This window comes from Saccoglossus kowalevskii, chromosome 10, assembly GCF_978046115.1.
Source record: "Saccoglossus kowalevskii chromosome 10, keSacKowa6.1, whole genome shotgun sequence".
NCBI lineage: Eukaryota > Metazoa > Hemichordata > Enteropneusta > Harrimaniidae > Saccoglossus > Saccoglossus kowalevskii.
Window position 1 is genome coordinate 37806034 of NC_140650.1, and position 9863 is coordinate 37815896.

Consider the following 9863-nt stretch of genomic DNA (forward strand, 5'->3'; position numbering starts at 1 on the left):
GGACACGTCAATGCGTTTATTAGGACACTTCAATGTGTAAGCTAGGACACGTCTATGTGTATGTTAGGACACGTCAATATGTATGCTAGGACACGTCAATGTGTAAGTTAAAACACGTCAATGTGTTTATTAGGACACGTCAATGTGTATGCTAGGACACGTCAATTTGTATGTTTGGACACGTCAATATGTATGCTAGGACACGTCAATATGTATGCTAGGACATGTCAATGTGTATGCTAGGACACGTCAATGTGTATGTTAGGACACGTCAATATGTTTATTAATATACGTCAATGTGTATGCTAGGACACGTCAATATGTATGCTAGGACACGTCAATGTGTAAGTTAGGTCACGTCAATGTGTATGCTAGGACACGTCAATGTGTATGCTAGGACACGGCAATGTGTATGTTAGGACACGTCTATATGTTTATTAGGACACGTCAATGTGGATGCCAGGACACGTCAATATGTATGCTAGGACACGTCAATGTGTAAGTTAGGAAACGTCAATGTGTTTATTAGGAAACGTCAATGTGTATGCTAGGATACGTCAATGTGTATGTTAGGACACGTCAATGTGTATGCTAGGACACGTCAATATGTATGCTAGGACACGTCAATGTGTATGTTAGGACACGTCAATGTGTATGCTAGGACACGTTAATGTGTATGTTAGGACACGTCAATGTGTATGTTTGGACACGTCAACATGTATGCTAGGACACGTCAATATGTATGCTAGGACACGTGAATGTGTATGCTAGGAGACGTCAACATGCATGCTAGGAAACGTCAACATGTATGCTAGGACACGTCAACATGTATGCTAGGACACGTCAACATGTATGCTAGTACACGTCAATGTGTATGCTAGGACACGTCAATATGTTTATTAGGACACGTCAATGTGTATGCTAGGACACGTCAATGTGTATGCCAGGACACGTCAATGTGTATGTTAGGACACGTCAATGTGTATGCTAGGACACGTCAATATGTATGTTTGGACACGTCAATGTGTATGTTATGACACGTCAATGTGTATGCCAGGACACGTCAATGTGTATGTTAGGACACGTCAATGTGTATGCCAGGACACGTCTATGTGTATGTTAGGACACGTCAATGTGTATGCTAGGACACGTCAATATGTATGCTAGGACAAGTCAACATGTATGCTAGGACTCGTCAATATGTATGCTGGGACACGTCAACATGATTGTTAGGACACGTCAATGTGTATGTTAGGACACGTCTATGTGTATGCTAGGATACGTCTATGTGTATGTTAGGACACGTCAATATGTATACTAGGACACGTCAATGTGTACGTTAGAACACGTTAATGTGTATTCTAGGACACGTCAATGTGTATGTTAGGACAAGTCAATGTGTTTATTAGGACACGTCAATGTGTAAGCTAGGACACGTCTATGTGTATGTTAGGACACGTCAATATGTATGCTAGGACAGGTCAATGTGTAAGTTAGAACACGTCAATGTGTTTATTAGGACACGTCAATGTGCATGCTAGGACACGTCAATGTGTATGTTTGGACACGTCAATGTGTATGCTAGGACACGTCAATGTGGATGTTATGACACGCCAATGTGTTTATTAGGACACTTCAATGTGTAAGCTAGGACACGTCTATGTGTATGTTAAGACACGTCATTATGTATGCTAGGACAGGTCAATGTGTAAGTTAAAACACGTCAATGTGTTTATTAGGACACGTCAATGTGTATGCTAGGACACGTCAATTTGTATGTTTGGACACGTCAATGTGTATGCTAGGACACGTCAATATGTATGCTAGGACACGTCAATGTGTATGCTAGGACACGTCAATGTGTATGTTAGGACACGTCAATGCGTTTATTAGGACACTTCAATGTGTAAGCTAGGACACGTCTATGTGTATGTTAGGACACGTCAATATGTATGCTAGGACACGTCAATGTGTAAGTTAAAACACGTCAATGTGTTTATTAGGACACGTCAATGTGTATACTAGGACACGTCAATTTGTATGTTTGGACACGTCAATATGTATGCTAGGACACGTCAATATGTATGCTAGGACATGTCAATGTGTATGCTAGGACACGTCAATGTGTATGTTAGGACACGTCAATATGTTTATTAATATACGTCAATGTGTATGCTAGGACACGTCAATATGTATGCTAGGACACGTTAATGTGTAAGTTAGGTCACGTCAATGTGTATGCTAGGACACGTCAATGTGTATGCTAGGACACGTCAATGTGTATGTTAGGACACGTCTATATGTTTATTAGGACACGTCAATGTGGATGCCAGGACACGTCAATATGTATGCTAGGACACGTCAATGTGTAAGTTAGGAAACGTCAATGTGTTTATTAGGAAACGTCAATGTGTATGCTAGGACACGTCAATGTGTATGTTAGGACACGTCAATGTGTATGCTAGGACACGTCAATATGTATGCTAGGACACGTCAATGTGTATGTTAGGACACGGCAATGTGTATGCTAGGACACGTTAATGTGTATGTTAGGACACGTCAATGTGTATGTTTGGACACGTCAACATGTATGCTAGGACACGTCAATATGTATGCTAGGACACGTGAATGTGTATGCTAGGAGACGTCAACATGCATGCTAGGACACGTCAACATGTATGCTAGGACACGTCAACATGTATGCTAGGACACGTCAACATGTATGCTAGTACACGTCAATGTGTATGCTAGGACACGTCAATATGTTTATTAGGACACGTCAATGTGTATGCTAGGACACGTCAATGTGTATGCCAGGACACGTCAATGTGTATGTTAGGACACGTCAATGTGTATGCTAGGACACGTCAATATGTATGTTTGGACACGTCAATGTGTATGCTATGACACGTCAATGTGTATGCCAGGACACGTCAATGTGTATGTTAGGACACGTCAATGTGTATGCCAGGACACGTCTATGTGTATGTTAGGACACGTCAATGTGTATGCTAGGACACGTCAATATGTATGTTAGGACAAGTCAATGTGTTTATTAGGACACGTCAATGTGTAAGCTAGGACACGTCTATGTGTATGTTAGGACACGTCAATATGTATGCTAGGACAGGTCAATGTGTAAGTTAGAACACGTCAATGTGTTTATTAGGACACGTCAATGTGTATGCTAGGACACGTCAATGTGTATGTTTGGACACGTCAATGTGTATGCTAGGACACGTCAATGTGTATGTTATGACACGCCAATGTGTTTATTAGGACACTTCAATGTGTAAGCTAGGACACGTCTATGTGTATGTTAAGACACGTCAATATGTATGCTAGGACAGGTCAATGTGTAAGTTAAAACACGTCAATGTGTTTATTAGGACACGTCAATGTGTATGCTAGGACACGTCAATTTGTATGTTTGGACACGTCAATGTGTATGCTAGGACACGTCAATATGTATGCTAGGACACGTCAATGTGTATGCTAGGACACGTCAATGTGTATGTTAGGACACGTCAATGTGTATGTTTGCACATGTCAACATGTATGCTAGGACACGTCAATGTGTATGTTAGGACACGTCAATGTGTATGCTAGGACACGTTAATGTGTATGTTAGGACACGTCAATGTGTATGTTTGCACACGTCAACATGTATGCTAGGACACGTCAATATGTATGCTAGGACACGTGAATGTGTATGCTAGGAGACGTCAACTTGCATGTTAGGACACGTCAACATGTATGCTAGGACACGTCAACATGTATGCTAGGACACGTCAACATGTATGCTAGGACACGTCAACATGTATGCTACTACACGTCAATGTGTATGCTAGGAAACGTCAATATGTTTATTAGGACACGTCAATGTGTATGCTAGGACACGTCAATGTGTATGTTTGGACACGTCAATATGTTTATTAGAACATGTCAATGTGTATGCTAGGACACGTCAATGTGTATGTTTGGACACATCAATGTGTATGTTAGGACACTTCAATGTGTATGCTAGGACACGTCAATATGTATGTTTGGACACGTCAATGTGTATGCTAGGACACGTCAATGTGTATGCCAGGACACGTCAATGTGTATGTTAGGACACGTCAATGTGTATGCCAGGACACGTCTATGTGTATGTAAGGACACGTCAATGTGTATGCTAGGACACGTCAATATGTATGCTAGGACAAGTCAACATGTATGCTAGGACTCGTCAATATGTATGCTGGGACACGTCAACATGATTGTTAGGACACGTCAATGTGTATGTTAGGACACGTCAATATGTATGCTAGGACAAGTCAATGTGTATGTTAGAACACGTCAATGTGTATGTTAGGACACGTCTATGTGTATGTTAGGACACGTCTATGTGTATGTTAGGACACGTCAATGTGTATGCAAGGACACGTCAACATGTATGCTAGGACACGTCTATGTGTATGTTAGGACACGTCAATATGTATACTAGGACACGTCAATGTGTAAGTTAGAACACGTTAATGTGTATGCTAGGACACGTCAATGTGTATGTTAGGACACGTCAATGTGTTTATTAGGACACGTCAATGTGTAAGCTAGGACACGTCAATGTGTATGTTAGGACACGTCAATGTGTATGCTAGAACACGTTAATGTGTATGTTAGGACACGTCAATATGTTTATTAGGACAGGTCAATGTGTATGCTAGGACACGTCAATGTGTATGTTAGGACACGTCTATGTGTATGTTAGGACACGTCAATGTGTATGCAAGGACACGTCAGCATGTATGCTAGGACACGTCTATGTGTATGTTAGGACACGTCAATATGTATACTAGGACACGTCAATGTGTTTATCAGGACACGTCAATGTGTATGCTAGGACACGTCAATGTGTATGTTAGGACACGTCAATGTGTATGCTAGGACACGTCAATATGTATGCTAGGACACGTCAATGTGTATGTTAGGACACGTCAATGTGTATGCTAGGACACGTTAATGTGTATGTTAGGACACGTCAATATATTTATTAGGACAGGTCAATGTGTATGCTAGGACACGTCAATGTGTATGTTAGGACACGTCAATGTGTTTATTAGGACACTTCAATGTGTAAGCTAGGACACGTCTATGTGTATGTTAGGACACGTCAATATGTATGCTAGGACAGGTCAATGTGTAAGTTAAAACACGTCAATGTGTTTATTAGGACACGTCAATGTGTATGCTAGGACACGTCAATTTGTATGTTTGGACACGTCAATGTGTATGCTAGGACACGTCAATATGTATGCTAGGACATGTCAATGTGTATGCTAGGACTCGTCAATGTGTATGTTAGGACACGTCAATATGTTTATTAGGATACGTCAATGTGTATGCTAGGACACGTCAATATGTATGCTAGGACACGTCAATGTGTATGCTAGGACACGTCAATTTGTATGTTTGGACACGTCAATGTGTATGCTAGGACACGTCAATATGTATGCTAGGACACGTCAATGTGTATGCTAGGACACGTCAATGTGTATGTTAGGACACGTCAATGTGTATGTTTGCACATGTCAACATGTATGCTAGGACACGTCAATGTGTATGTTAGGACACGTCAATGTGTATGCTAGGACACGTTAATGTGTATGTTAGGACACGTCAATGTGTATGTTTGCACACGTCAACATGTATGCTAGGACACGTCAATATGTATGCTAGGACACGTGAATGTGTATGCTAGGAGACGTCAACATGCATGCTAGGACACGTCAACATGTATGCTAGGACACGTCAACATGTATGCTAGGACACGTCAACATGTATGCTAGGACACGTCAACATGTATGCTACTACACGTCAATGTGTATGCTAGGACACGTCAATATGTTTATTAGGACACGTCAATGTGTATGCTAGGACACGTCAATGTGTATGTTTGGACACGTCAATATGTTTATTAGGACACGTCAATGTGTATGATAGGACACGTCAATGTGTATGTTTGGACACGTCAATGTGTATGTTAGGACACTTCAATGTGTATGCTAGGACACGTCAATATGTATGTTTGGACACGTCAATGTGTATGCTAGGACACGTCAATGTGTATGCCAGGACACGTCAATGTGTATGTTAGGACACGTCAATGTGTATGCCAGGACACGTCTATGTGTATGTTAGGACACGTCAATGTGTATGCTAGGACACGTCAATATGTATGCTAGGACAAGTCAACATGTATGCTAGGACTCGTCAATATGTATGCTGGGACACGTCAACATGATTGTTAGGACACGTCAATGTGTATGTTAGGACACGTCAATATGTATGCTAGGACAAGTCAATGTGTATGATTGAACACGTCAATGTGTATGTTAGGACACGCCAATGTGTATGTTAGGACACGTCAATGTGTATGCTAGGACAAGTCAATATGTATGCTAGGACACGACAATGTGTATTTTAGGACACGTCAATGTGTATGCTAGGACACGTCAATATGTTTATTAGGACATGTCAATGTGTATGCTAGGACACGTCAATGTGTATGTTTGGACACGTCAATATGTTTATTAGGACACGTCAATGTGTATGCGAGGACACGTCAATGTGTATGTTTGGACACGTCAATGTGTATGCTAGGACACGTCAATGTGTATGTTAGGACACGTCTATGTGTTTATTAGGACACGTCATTGTGTAAGGTAGGACACGTCTATGTGTATGTTAGGACACGTCAATATGTATGATAGGACACGTCAATGTGTAAGTTAGAACACGTCAATGTGTTTATTAGGACACGTCAATGTATATGCTAGGACACGTCAATGTGTATGTTTGGACACGTCAATGTGTATGCTAGGACACGTCAATATGTATGCTAGGACACGTCAATGTGTATGTTAGGACAAGTCAATATGTTTATTAGGATACGTCAATGTGTAAGGTAGGACACGTCTATGTGTATGTTAGGACACGTCAATATGTATGCTAGGACAGGTCAATGTGTAAGTTAGAACACGTCAATGTGTTTATTAGGACACGTCAATGTGTATGCTAGGACACGTCAATGTGGATGCCAGGACACGTCAATATGTATGCTAGGACACGTCAATATGTAAGTTAGGACACGTCAATGTCTTTATCAGGACACGTCAATGTGTATGCTAGGACACGTCAATGTGTAAGTTAGGACACGTCAATGTCTTTATCAGGACACGTCAATGTGTATGCTAGGACACGTCAATGTGTAAGTTAGGACACGTCAATATGTTTATTAGGACACGTCAATGTGGATGACAGGAAACGTCAATATGTATGCTAGGACACGTCAATGTGTAAGTTAGGACACGTCAATGTGTTTATCAGGACACGTCAATGTGTATGCTAGGACACGTCAATGTGTATGTTAGCACACGTCAATGTGTATGCTAGGACACGTCAATGTGTATGTTAGGACACGTCAATGTGTATGCTAGGACACGTTAATGTGTATGTTAGGACACGTCAATATGTTTATGAGGACAGGTCAATGTATATGCTAGGACACGTCAATGTGTATGTTATGACACGTCAATGTGTTTATTAGGACACTTCAATGTGTAAGCTAGGACACGTCTATGTGTATGTTAGGACACGTCAATATGTATGCTAGGACAGGTCAATGTGTAAGTTAAAACACGTCAATGTGTTTATTAGGACACGTCAATGTGTATGCTAGGACACGTCAATTTGTATGTTTGGACACGTCAATGTGTATGCTAGGACACGTCAATATGTATGCTAGGACACGTCAATGTGTATGCTAGGACACGTCAATGTGTATGTTAGGACACGTCAATGTGTATGTTTGCACATGTCAACATGTATGCTAGGACACGTCAATGTGTATGTTAGGACACGTCAATGTGTATGCTAGGACACGTTAATGTGTATGTTAGGACACGTCAATGTGTATGTTTGCACACGTCAACATGTATGCTAGGACACGTCAATATGTATGCTAGGACACGTGAATGTGTATGCTAGGAGACGTCAACTTGCATGTTAGGACACGTCAACATGTATGCTAGGACACGTCAACATGTATGCTAGGACACGTCAACATGTATGCTAGGACACGTCAACATGTATGCTACTACACGTCAATGTGTATGCTAGGAAACGTCAATATGTTTATTAGGACACGTCAATGTGTATGCTAGGACACGTCAATGTGTATGTTTGGACACGTCAATATGTTTATTAGAACACGTCAATGTGTATGCTAGGACACGTCAATGTGTATGTTTGGACACATCAATGTGTATGTTAGGACACTTCAATGTGTATGCTAGGACACGTCAATATGTATGTTTGGACACGTCAATGTGTATGCTAGGACACGTCAATGTGTATGCCAGGACACGTCAATGTGTATGTTAGGACACGTCAATGTGTATGCCAGGACACGTCTATGTGTATGTTAGGACACGTCAATGTGTATGCTAGGACACGTCAATATGTATGCTAGGACAAGTCAACATGTATGCTAGGACTCGTCAATATGTATGCTGGGACACGTCAACATGATTGTTAGGACACGTCAATGTGTATGTTAGGACACGTCAATATGTATGCTAGGACAAGTCAATGTGTATGTTAGAACACGTCAATGTGTATGTTAGGACACGTCTATGTGTATGTTAGGACACGTCTATGTGTTTGTTAGGACACGTCAATGTGTATGCAAGGACACGTCTATGTGTATGTTAGGACACGTCAATATGTATACTAGGACACGTCAATGTGTAAGTTAGAACACGTTAATGTGTATGCTAGGACACGTCAATGTGTATGTTAGGACACGTCAATGTGTTTATTAGGACACGTCAATGTGTAAGCTAGGACACGTCAATGTGTATGTTAGGACACGTCAATGTGTATGCTAGAACACGTTAATGTGTATGTTAGGACACGTCAATATGTTTATTAGGACAGGTCAATGTGTATGCTAGGACACGTCAATGTGTATGTTAGAACACGTTAATGTGTATGCTAGGACACGTCAATGTGTATGTTAGGACACGTCAATGTGTTTATTAGGACACGTCATTGTGTAAGGTAGGACACGTCTATGTGTATGTTAGGACACGTCAATATGTATGCTAGGACAGGTCAATGTGTAAGTTAGAACACGTCAATGTGTTTATTAGGACACGTCAATGTATATGCTAGGACACGTCAATGTGTATGTTTGGACACGTCAATGTGTATGCTAGGACACGTCAATTTGTATGCTAGGACACGTCAATGTGTATGTTAGGACAAGTCAATATGTATGCTAGGACAGGTCAATGTGTAAGTTAGAACACGTCAATGTGTTTATTAGGACACGTCAATGTGTATGCTAGGACACGTCAATGTGGATGCCAGGACACGTCAATATGTATGCTAGGACACGTCAATATGTAAGTTAGGACACGTCAATGTCTTTATCAGGACACGTCAATGTGTATGCTAGGACACGTCAATGTGTAAGTTAGGACACGTCAATGTCTTTATCAGGACACGTCAATGTGTATGCTAGGACACGTCAATGTGTAAGTTAGGACACGTCAATATGTTTATTAGGACACGTCAATGTGGATGACAGGACACGTCAATATGTATGCTAGGACACGTCAATGTGTAAGTTAGGACACATCAATGTGTTTATCAGGACACGTCAATGTGTATGCTAGGACACGTCAATGTGTATGTTAGCACACGTCAATGTGTATGCTAGGACACGTCAATGTGTATGCTAGGACACGTCAATGTGTATGCTAGGACACGTCAATTTGTATGTTTGGACACGTCAATGTGTATGCTAGGACACG